The sequence below is a fragment of the Dermochelys coriacea genome, chromosome 2 (genome assembly GCF_009764565.3).
Source record: "Dermochelys coriacea isolate rDerCor1 chromosome 2, rDerCor1.pri.v4, whole genome shotgun sequence".
NCBI classification, from domain to species: Eukaryota; Metazoa; Chordata; order Testudines; family Dermochelyidae; genus Dermochelys; species Dermochelys coriacea.
In genome coordinates, this window is record NC_050069.1 from 102,849,479 (window position 1) to 102,862,426 (window position 12,948).

The following is a 12,948-nucleotide window of genomic DNA, read 5'->3' on the forward strand; positions in this document are numbered from 1 at the left end:
ATCAGAAGTCATAAGCACAGAAACAGAAGACAGGAAAGACCAAGCTCCATCAATGTGCCCACTGTCTTCCTCCCTCCCTCCTATCCATGCAATTGCAGGATATAAATCATATGGGATATGCCCACCCTGTCCTAACAGATGATCCCTGCTCAGTGCTCCAGAGAAAGGGGACACACTCCTCAAAGTCCCTGCCAATATGCTATGGAGGTAAATAGAGCTGTGCAAAGATCTTTACCGGTGATGAAGCAATTTACGGAAAGCAAATGTTTTCCTTTGAATTATTTCCATCTGAATTATATCCATTTTCCCACATGCTGAAAGCCAGTATTTTGCAGGTGAAAACTGCCTTTTCATTTTTGTGAAGGCAGCATTTCCATTTTCACTAGTGTGAAAAGCTACTTTTTGCTGTCAAGAATGACTCTGGTGAGCTTGTATATGATAAAGTTTACAACATCCCATGAGATTAACATGACTTTGATGTCAATAATGTGAACAATTTACTATAATTTATATCAACAAGGCATGGCAATTAAAAGCACCTTCACTTATAGTCAAATCAACTATTAAATAGACCCTGGCTCCCTGAACTAATGAGATGCCTAACCTAAGATCATAGAGCTGAAAAGTTTTAAGCATATTTGTAACTTTATGTATGAGAAAGGAAAGTTTTAGGAAAGTTACTCACATAGGTAGATTTTTGCATGGCCTAAGTAAATGCTGTTCCTGTAGCAAATGTCCTCCTTCACCACATCGTCTTCTCGCTATTTGTTACCCACATCGTGTACATTTAGGTCCTGATCCTGAAAACAGATATGTAAATAACTTTATTCATATGGAAAGAGCTGTGGGTTTAATCAGTCTACTCACTTGAATAAAGTTAGTCATTTGCATAAATGTTTACAGAAATGGGCCCTTAGTCAATCAACTCTGCTGACACTCTGCCCTACTTGGAAAAATGAGAAAACTAAACTAAATCAAAGTCAAATAAATGCAGCCCACATCTGCTTGCTATTGGGTTAGGAATATAGCACAGTCATCTATGGACATCAGCTACAACGTCACATTGTGTGGCATAAATTCAAGGAGGTGACTTCAAAGCAACAGCAGTAGTTCTGGGTGAACAGCTTGTAAAATGAACCGCCTTCAGTGCTAACAGCCCTAATTATACAAGTTAAAGGACTAGAAGTAGTGGCAGCCTCACCAGCCTTTTATGAGGATTAGCCACTAGAGGGAGACAAAGATCCATACTCTTCTAGCATGGTTTACGCATACACTTCATAACCCATCTCAACAGCCATAGCAAAGGAATGAGTATCCTTAATTAACAGGCATTTGTGCAGCAAAAATGCTGACCTAAAGCACAATGCAGTCGTTCAGAAGTGGAATGGCAGCCAGTATGACCACTAGCCTGTCTGTTAGACCAAAGCTACCATTCAGGTTGATAGTCTTCTTCTTTGTATGGATGATGTAAATGTAGAGCAACAACTATAATTTAGATGGTTAAGCCAAATAATTGCATCTGGAGTAGCAGAGTATATTGCTGTGATGCCTCTTTCATATTTGTGAATCGGGCATTGAGTCGTTATATGTTCCATGGCCTGTTCTGGGTGACCATAGTCGCACACTGGAGAGTCTTTAATTTTCCATTTGTGCAGCAAGTATCCACATCTGCCATGGTTTGTGCATATACAGTTTAGGGTTGCCCATAAGCTTTGTGGGAGACCGAAGCCAGGGATCTTCTGTGTTGGGTCTTTCATGAGGTGTTTCTTTGTTGACTTCCTGTGAACTCCATTCAGCTTTCCAAGCTTCATTAGGGTTGAAGCTGCATTGTTAAAGGTTAAATGTGTGGGCCCAAAAAGGCCTTATGCAACTTCAAGAGACAGTAAGGGGCATTGTTAAGTTCCCGGGGGATGAGAAAATATTCATTTTCCACTATCCTTTGGAATTCCCGAAGGGTTGTGGCACCGTGGCAAATGGATGGGGAAGCAATGCACAAAAGCACTGGCAGCCAAGGTATTGGGGTCGACTTGTGGGTTCCAGTGATCTACTGCATTGCAGTGTTCAGTTGGACATCAACAAGGTGAGTATGGCTACTTCTGCTCTACACCAGTGCACAGTACTTGGCTACAGAGTACACACGGCCATCACTGATGTCCATAACACTGATGCTCCCCAGCTTCTGCTTGCCAGTTTCTGAACCAGGTTGACCCTTGTCTTCATCTTGGCAACTACCTTCTTCAGGTGGTCATAGAAAGTTAGTGTGCGAGCCAGCTTCATTCCAAGATAAGTCGGAGTGGGGTCATGTCACACAGTGACTTTCTGCAGCAACACTTTCTAGTTGATAATAATTAGCAGCAGGAATAAGGATTGGGTCAAGATTGACTGGGAGAGGGGAAAAGGACTGGAAATAGATTTCTTCAGATTTAATAAAATGCCTAGGCACCGTGTAAATATTAAAACACACCAAAATATCCTTAATAAAAAATCCAAAGTACAAAGATTCTACTAGCCAGACCACAGAGCTGCATGTGTTATAACAAAACAATACATTAACGCTACAAAAATAAAGTTGTAATAAGGCCATACATCTATAACAAATAAAAAACAACTATAAAGAATATGATGCCACAACTCTTCCAATCATTCCCTCAGCCTGATAAAAGCCTGGAAAAATAAGTGTACCTTTCAGAGTGTTCCAAAGATTAAAAATGAAGATTCTCTTGGAACTAGGAGAAAGCAAGTTCCAATGTGAAAAGCCCTTCATGAAAATGCCCTGCTACTAGGCCACTCTTCTTTAAACGAGAGAATTGTCACCCTGGGTGCCCCCAGGGCATAGTCAGGATGCTCAGATATGATGGTAATGCGTGTGGAATACAATCCTAAAACAGAAAGTTGGGGCTTTCCATTTGTGGCTTTGGATTAGTTCAGGACAGGCTTGAGGGGTCAGGAAAGAATAAAAGAGGAAGAAAGAGAGGAGCTGGGAAAGAAAAGGAATGGTGAAGGGATTGTCGGATAACTTTATCAATCCGAATCTGTTAAAAGGTGGGGTTTCGATTGGTGGAGGAAGGGAAACAGCTCGGAAATATTCTGTAGCTGTTGAAAAGAAACATATCTCTCTTCATGAATCCCAAATGCCTGCCTAGAGAGCGTATGATGGGCAATAATCTCCTCCCCTCCCTCCAAATAAAAAGGACAGTGCCCACAGTTTTATAAACTTTCTTTGTTCTCAGTGAGATTTTGCTGCCAACTGGAACAAAGATGCATGTCAGTAGCTGCCAGCTGCATTGGCTTGTTATATGGTTCCTAGGTGTTGATTTGGGTTTTTACAGGACTACACATCTTGGTCCTGCCTGAGCGGTTGCCTCTGTGAACTGCCACAGCTGTTATAGGCTGCTGAGGTGGTCAAACTAATGCTCACCTGATTTTAAAATCTGTTGGCCAGAGATTCAGGATATCCTCAGTAAAGGGTCCTCAGGTTTGGAATTCATTTCTTCTCCCATGTGTGGTGTGATGAAGCAAAAGTTTGCTGACTTTTAGAGCAGAGTGCAAAACAATCTCTATTCTCTGGTGTTTGAGAGGGACCTGCCTTTATTCTTCTGGCTTAAAAAGGCAAATTTGTGCGTGTTTAGGTTAAGTTGTACACATTTGTGCCTTCCAGAGCCATAAGAAAGGGCACATTTTATACAATTAAACAATAGGATGAAATAAATCAGGCAAACAAGTTGCATGCTTATATCTCTCTCTCACACACACACACACACACACACACACACACACTCACTCACTCCCTCTGCCCCCTGCCCCCCCATCTATCACTATTCCCAGTGGACATGCTTAGGAGAGAAATGCAAATATACACCATAGCACAGAAACAGTAAAGTATGTCCCCTGACTACCCCAGAATTACTGATTGTTTGGGGCATGATGTAATGCCTTATGGAGTTGCTCCCAGCATGGTGGTTCAGCTTTGCAGATGTTATTTGGGAAGAGTGGAGGAAAAATATTCCAGTGGCAGTCCATCTCCAGTTTCCAGTTCATGACTGAAATCTGGAAATATCATTTTGTCATTGTTTTATAATGTGTTGTGGTTGAATTCAGACCGTGCTCATGGAAGTGAATGAAGGATTAGTCACTGGTTCTAGTCAGGCATTCTGGAAGTCCGTAGGGCCTGATTGTGCAATGGAACAACTCGTGAGTAAGGCTTGCATTATTTGGCCTAATAGTCAAGCTTTTCTATTCTGTTTTATTCAGGGTCTTATAACTACACACATCAGAGTCATATCTGAGTGCCTTCTAGTAGTACACTAAGCAACATGACTACCATCTGTCATGTGTGGTTCTTTCTTTCTTTCTTCCCAGATTCTAGGGACAATTCCGCCTATCTAAGAACTCCGTGATTTTAAAGCCAGAAACCACAGCAGGAGTGTACAGAAGCACTCCACCTTCAGGCTTTTACCAGTAGGCACAATGCCTCCAGGAGAGCTGAAGTACAGTACACAGTGGCCACTGTTACACCTTTTATCAGGCTCAGCTCCTGGCCCATATGGAGTTTCTGGTGCAGCTAACACAGTCAGACTCTCCCAGTCTTTTGCATTCAGGCAGCACAAGAACAAGAACTGTGGTTTTCCTCTGTATGGGAGGTAAAAGCTGTTTTACACTATTCCCAACTTCTGCACCCACAAAGGGTTAGCCACAACCTAGACCCCACCTCTTTTCTTATATGGACAAATGCTTACAGGGAGTGATCACCCAACTCAGTTCCATTTGTGGCTTAAGAAGGATTTAAAGCCATGTCTCCAGAAAAGAAATGCTGGAGCAGCAATCCACTGTACCACCTAGTGCTGGACAAACAGACCTATTAATGACCTTGAATTCTAAGCCCTTTGATCTGGCAATGTTTGGAAGTGCTCTCCATTTTTTTCCCCTCTCCCATCTGGAAATGATGAAGTAAAATTCAGTTTGAGGTCACACTTGTCCCCACATCCAAATCCATCACATATTACAGCCTCTCGTGTTAGCACAAACATCCTTTAGAATGAAACTTTCCTATTACCATTTCCATTACAGAATCATTTAATCTGTAATAATTTTCCATCAGAGGCTGAAGAGGAGTCTGGTACAGCTTTACCTGCTGTTCATACCAGGCAGGATTGAGAGATACCATTTTTCTTTGTGTTTGAAACCAACAGGAGGAGGCTCCATAAATAGGCTCCATAAATACAGCCGATCAAGAGTATTTTATATCTATTTCTGAAATGTGAAAGCCCACCTGTAACAAAATAGGACAACGCAAAGCAAGGAAAAAAAAAGATTTAGGGAAAATCAGGCAGAATTAATCCTTCACGTTGAACTGCTTCTGTAGTATACAGCAATACAGTTATTGAAGATGCTAAGGGCTATTTTTCAAGGGTTAAATGTCACTCATATCAACCTCATTATGAACTGAGGTATAGGGAGGGGTTGTGGGGGGAGATACTGCTTTCTTATGCATTTCAAATTGAACCGCTCTGGCCTGGAGATGACCCGCCACACGATTTTAAAATTATCTCTGTGCGCGCTCTGCTTGTTTTGGAAATGCTCTAAATAAAAATAATGGACTGTCTTTTAATAAGTCTCATTGTGAAGATTCTACATATCAAACAACGCAGCGCAGCTTGGAGGCAAGCGACGGGCATGTGTGATCTAGCTGGAAGAGAGACAAATGGTGATGGGAGCAACTCCATCTAGGGACCGCTGACAAGAAAATGGCATTCGCAAACTGACACATCTGTCAGGTTGGAGAATATTGGCACCTGTCACACAATTTCAGTCATGACTTTTAATAAAGCTGCTTTCCCTTAGGTAAAATTGGAACTTGACTGTAATATAAGCTGCAAGCACGTCTTGTTTTCCCCTTCAGAGCTCTTTTGTACGTGAGACATTTCAAATGAATCTTAAAGCTGAAGTAATGATGTTTACTACTTCTTTCTTTTTTCTCTCTCTCTCTACCTAAGTCTGGATTTGAAAAAGATGTTGTACGGAGTTTTTTTCTGTGCAAAATGTCTCCCTTCATCTACTAATACCAGATTTTTTCTGCATGTGTGCTGCTTTTTTCACTCTTTTCTCCCTCCCTTTTTTCTGCTGGGCTGTTGTTTGAGTGAATTTAGCCTGGGGAAGTATGTATATCATAAAAACTGGATTGGGATTTGTTGGCTGTCAGTCAATAAATCAGCCAGAGTTTAATTACCAGGCATGTGATGGGAAGCGGTGACAGGCACCAGGTCTGTTGGATAGCATTTCTTTTGGGGCAGCCACTACAAAAAAACTAAGTTAGAGAGTGTGTGTGCATGAGGAGACATGGGGGGAGGAGGGTAAGGGAGGGAAGAGGGAAAAAGAGAAGGACAGAGGAAGGAAAAGTTGAGGAATCCTACAGCTGGAATCTACTATTATGAGAAAAAATGTTTTGTGTTCTTAAAACAAAAGACCTTGAACAGTCGTCTCAGGAAAAAATAAGATTCTTAACTGAAGCATTCCTATGTTTTGCTTGAAATATGTCACTGTGTTCTGAGCACTGTCTGATCGCTGTACTAACTTATGCTGCACTGAAGTGCATCCTTTTGTTTAACTCTTACAAATATTTTATCAGAAGTATTTTTTTAAGGAAAGAAAATAACGACAGTTGAGAGAGCACATCAGGGGAGAAGGGGCTAGAAAGAGCCGGGAGAACTATTGTATTACAAAATGACAACATGTTAAAGGGCCTATCACAAAGTGGGAGTAAAATTTTTTAATAAAATATGAAGGTTATATAAAACATTCTCGATGAGGAAATCAATAACCTTTCCCCCCCTTACTCCCTTCCCTTTTTGGCAAATTTCCAGAATGTGTGACCATGGAAATAATCTACAGGTTTTTTTCAAAGGCAATTCTTACTTGACATGGTTTTTATTTTTGACTAGTGCTGAAAGATGTCATCTTCTTCCTGTCATATGCCATGAAGCATTATATGGAGATACTGCAGGATGTTTTGACTGAAAAGATGCTCTATTTTCTTTTAACTATTCTCCTGTGGTGTGTCTCAGTGTGTGTTTCAGAAATCTTTTGTCCGCTTTAAAGAATTATGGGTAATGGATAAAAAAATGTCTCTGGCTTGAGGTAGCATAGCTGCTCCTCAACTGGCAAAGCACTTGCCTGGGAATGCGGGGGAGCTTGGGACATTTGAAAAGGGAGGGGGAAATGTTAGGAATTGTGGGTAACAGAAGGAGAAGAGCTGGGCTTCATTTGGGAAAATTCAGCAAAAAACAAAACGTTTCAAATTTCATAGAAATCTTAGTACCAAAAGTCATGTTGCAGAGTGAATTTTGCTTTAGCTCATATAAATTTTCCATCTTTCAAAAACAGGATCACAGCAAGGGTGTTTGTTTATAGAGATGAACTCACACTCTGCCAGCGTTTGCAGCCCCGTCTGCCTATTTGTCAGCTTCTCCCACAATCACTTCTTGGCTTCTTTCACACAACTCTGTATGTATGGGGTAACCTTCCTGAGTTCACCTGCAAGGCCCTCCCCGTTTAAATCTTTCCTGAACACCCACTTCTGCCATGCTGCTTACAATGAGTCAAGCTGTCTTGTATGTAAATTGCCTAGTGTTCCTCTTTTCCTATCCTCTTCTTCTTGTCTGTCTATTCTGAGGGTGTGAGTTCCTTGCAGCAAAGACCTTCCTTACTGAATATTTGGTAGGTGCCTGGCCTATAGTAGACACTATCATCAATAAATAATAGTTGCAATAGGCTTAATTGAATAAAATGCAAAATCCAGATCTAAATTTTAGGGCTTGTTTCTACATTTCAGTTATATTTGAGAGTGCATGAGGTGAGCAGGGTGAATAAGTGGAAGGGGCTTATAGCCATGCAAAGAATCTCACAGCCAAACAAATCTAGTCAATTCTGAACTCTTACCTCTTCTTTCTTGTAGTCAACGTTCTCTTTTTGCCGGAATTTTTGCAGCAATGAAAAACAGCTTTGAAACCAATGCCTTTTTCCTCTCCCAAAGCCTCCCCTTTACCATTGGGCTAATCAGCTTCACAAGGCCCTAAAGTTCTTGCAGGAAGAAAAAAATATATTTCAAAACATTTCTCTGGAGTTCTCACACCATTCCCTACATCCTACCTTTGTTATATTGTAGGTTCCAACCTGGATTTTCCAGTGGACTGCTAGGATGCCCTATGATATCTTTCCAGCTGCTAGTTTGCTCAGCCTCAATAAACTTTGTTTAAACAGTGCTATGGTTAAGCACTTGTTAAAATACAATTTATTGAAGGAGCAGCACCTTGTGGCTGATAGGAATTCCACTGCGGGGAAGCCTCCAGCTGAAAGGATTCTGCAGGCACCCCACCAACCCCCGTCCCCTCCGCAAAGTCAGGGATCTAAAAAATGTCAAAGACAGAATAAAATTTCATGAAAGAAAAACATTGAGTGTGTCTCACACCTAATGGCCTGCCTAAACACCTATGCTGTATTCAACGGTGAAACAGGACTGAGGTAAACAGGCAGTAATATCCCTCATAGCTAAATCAAACCTCTTTCATTTAGATCAAACCCATACTCAAGAAGAGGAACATCTCATGCTTTATCTTATTACTAGAGATGAGTAAGTAGTGGGAGAAAATACACACAAGCATTCTTGTGAAATCTGAATCCTATTTCTGTGTGGCACTGCTCACATCCTTGTCTATTTGTGATGGGATCAAATTCTTTTTGGTTGGTTGCCGTTTATAAAGATGAGGCCAGACAGTTAAGGAAGAAACCAAATACCATGTGATTTAATTGGCCAATTACAAGCTCTACTTGTTACTTTTTCCCCCCTTATACTAGTGAAAGGAAGGACGGATGCTAAGAGGGTACTAGCTAACTAACCTCTGATGGGCTTTCCCTCTGGAGTTTTGGGATACTTCTGCACAAAACTAAACTGTATTTGTTTGTTTACTGTAACAGCTATAAAACATGTAATCAGGGAAGCAATTTCAAACCAGTTTCCACCCACAGTAACATAACAAAGCTACACCAAATCCCAGCAGGAGTCTAAACCCATGACTGTCTTTGGCACAGAGTTAACAACCGGATGAGCTGACGATGGAGGTCTCAAGTTGTGAATGTGAATCATCCTCCTGACTGAATCATTTTCATTACTAACATAGCATAATGTCAGATTATCATTATCCGCGTCAAAGCTTGACTGGAACCAGAACACTGGATCTGAGCACATTGGACTTCCAGGATATTCAGATCTGGATTTCAATTTCATAGCTGGTTTCTATCTCTGCAACCACAGCCCTGGATCTGAACATACTTGAATTTTGAGTAACTGCTTTTTAAACAAGCAATACTTGGAATGCATGGGCTTGGATGGAAAATTATTTTCTCCTTTAATTGAATTGGTTTCTTGATCGCTTCCTTCATTATATTTGTCCATGTTTTTCTTTCATCTAAATGAAATAAAAGCCCTATAATTTTATCCTTCTTCATTGTCTTCCACAAGCTACTTATAATCCTGCCTCCACACCAGAGCAAAGAAACATTTTTAAACTGGTTTCAGAGTAGCAGCCGTGTTAGTCTGTATTCGCAAAAAGAAAAGGAGTACTTGTGGCACCTTAGAGACTAACAAATGTATTAGAGCATAAGCTTTCGTGAGCTACAGCTCACTTCATCCGATGCATCCGATGAAGTGAGCTGTAGCTCACGAAAGCTTATGCTCTAATACATTTGTTAGTCTCTAAGGTGCCACAAGTACTCCTTTTCTTTTTATTTTTAAACTGGTTTTCTTATCCCAAACACAGGAACAACATAACCAGTAATTTAGAAAGTTTTACTTTTTAGCTACTGATAATTAACTTCCCCTTGCTACCTAAGTATATCTCTCTAGCACTGCTGCTAATGCCCATAGTAACCTTTCTCTCCTCATTGTAAGTACACGTGCTACATGAGTAAAGTGCAGCTTGATAATCAGAACTGTGTGAAGCTCATAGGTGTCACATCACAAGGTTTTAGGTGAACATCTTTAGTTTTGGCTCATGGGGTCTTTACCTTCCAAGTTTAGCTCTGAGCCTCAAAGCTTAATTTTGGGTCACTTAACAGAACTGAATTTTACCCAGCTTTGCCTCCAAACCATAACTGTAACTTGATTTAAATGGAAAACCTATATGGCCGCAGGTTCACTCAAAACTGGGCTAAGTTTGCTTGCAAGTAGAGATTATCCCAAGCCACAAAAGGCCTGATTCTGATACCATTACTCATCTTGAATAACACCCTACTCCATGCGCTGTTCCACTGAGGTCAAACCTATGTATCAGGATCTGGCCCAGAGGCTGGGGATGTTTGGATCTCGGATTCTGGTTCAGGCCCACTTCTGCCTGAAATGCTAATGAACTTTATTGAAACTAACAGCGAACGTGGTCTATGCTTCAAGTTTTTAATAGAAATTGAAAACAAGGGAGTGTTCCATGGTTTCAGGTTTCACTGCAGGTATTTTACACAGCTTCTCTTGATTGATCCAGAATACATACAAACAAAATGCATTTCTGACCAGTCTCTGCTTTGATGCACATCTTGAGGGAATGCCAACGACCAAGGTCCCATTTCCCAGTTCTCCCTGAAAAGGAGTGCTGTAATTGGCATTTATTTAGGGAAGTGTATGATGGCCTCTAGTGGTGCATGCTGTATGTGTACACAAAAACTTCACCAAAAAGAAAAGGAGTACTTGTGGCACCTTAGAGACTAACAAATTTATTAGAGCATAAGCTTTCGTGAGCTACAGCTCACTTCATTGGATGCATTTGGTGGAAAAAACTTCACCGCCTCTCTTCTCTATTTTTGAGTGACACTGGGTGAAAGGCAGTTTTTACTATTTCTATGGATGGGCCTAAAGAGTTTTTATTTTTCTTGGGTTTTTTGGTTTGTTTTGGTTTGCCTTTTCTCCTGAAAAAATATTTTGCACAGCTATCTGAGCCCAGGGACTGGTCACTTAACTCAAGCATCAATACCTAGATGAGGGAATGCCAACGACCAAGGTCCCATTTCCCAGTTCTCCCTGAAAAGGAATGCTGTAATTGGCATTTATTTAGGGAAGTTTATGATGGCCTCTAGTGGTGCATGCTGTATGTGTACACAAAAACTTCACCACCTCTCTTCTCTATTTTTGAGTGACACTGGGAAAAAAGTGTTCTGGATCTACTGACATCAGTATATTGTTACAATATGAGTAACAAGACAGCCCACTGACAGATAGGCCTGTTCCATTTATAACACTCACATTCTCCTTTCTTTCACATTCGAAGGAAGAGGATACACACCAAATGCTGGGAGCAAAGGTAGAAGTTGATATTTAACAATGACACATTATGAATTACATATATCCTGTGAATTCACCATCATGTTCTCGTGCCCAACATCAGGGAGTGACAACACACTGACTTCTACTTACCAACCTACTTACCATGTCTACGAGAATGCATAAACAGAGAAAGAAAGCACATGCTTAGACACTAAAACCATGCTTTTGTTCGGTACTGCCACAGAGATACTCAGCATTCCATCAGACCAGGATTGACACAGAAGAACCAAGACCACAGGACATTCTCTTTCTCATCAACACAAGGTGTTTTGCATTTGGACAGTACAATGTGAAGAAATGCTCTTGCTATAAGTGCAGCTTCTGGCATTACTGCACTGATGCCATCTCCGAACATGATAGCCATTAATTAATTGCAGTCAGAAAAAATATAGCTCTCTGTCCCTCCCTCACCCCACATGCAGACATATACATACTTAAACATAATAAAAGTTCGTGTGAGAGAGAAACACACCAAAGGCCATACTAAACCACATATAACTCTGCTTTGAGAAGAGACTGTTATTCAAAGCAGTGAAAGCTATCATATACTGTAAGGCCAGAGAGTTTGATGTTTTCTCAGTAGTTTTCTAAGCAATAATACATAGATAAGGAGGTCAGAATCTGCCATCCCCTTTATAACATATGCACATCTATTTATGAAGACACTTAAGCCTGGATTTAGTAAGTCCAAGACAAAGCTCCAGAGGCGCCTGTCTCTTTAAATCCGTCTCCTACCAAATGAAATTTGTGGCCCTGATGAATGGCAAAGCGGAGTCATCCATAAAAGGGCAGAGGAAAATCACATTCATTTGCATACAGTAATTATTCTCTGAATCAGGCCACCTTTATTGCTGGCAGAAAATCTACTGTCAGCATGGCTCTTTAGATCACGTTTGAAAATCTAACAGCTGAGGAAAGTAATTGTTTGGAATCCATGTGGTCAGGCAGTCCTGGCATAGACATGTCAGTTACCATGTTTCTAGGTAGACAACAAAGTTTTTAGATGTCAGTCAGCAAGCCTGTATTTTTCTTTCCTTTCCTCTTTGTGTTTGTGTGTGTAGATCTGTGTTCTTTTAGTTAATGTCACGGGTGTCTGGAGGAAAGTAGCAGGAGTGTGAATGTTTATACACACGTTAAGTGGAAAGTGGGGTGAACTGTGTGGGTTGGTGTGAAGTTTTCAGATTGCACTAAGATAAACTGTATATTTTCTTTGCCTTTTTCCATTTTTTAAACCCACTTCCTTTAAAAAGAAATCGGGGACAACATTTCACAGAGTAATGTAACTTCATCCTTTCAATGTGCTGTCAGGGTACAGTTTATACTTACTCTTTGCTCCAAGTCTGTAGGAATAAGACTGAAAAAAAAAAACTGACTTGCATTTCAGTCCTTAACTTTCTGTTTAAAATGGGAGTAGTAGGGTAGTGGGTAGAGGCCTGAATGGAAAGAACTGATGTGATCCTGCATCAGCAAATGAGTGATATTCATTGGGCCAAATCCTCTACTACTGTTAACTGCCATAGTTCCAATCAGTAACTTCTCTATCTCCCAATTTTTCTAAAATTGTGATACATCTAGGGGCTTAT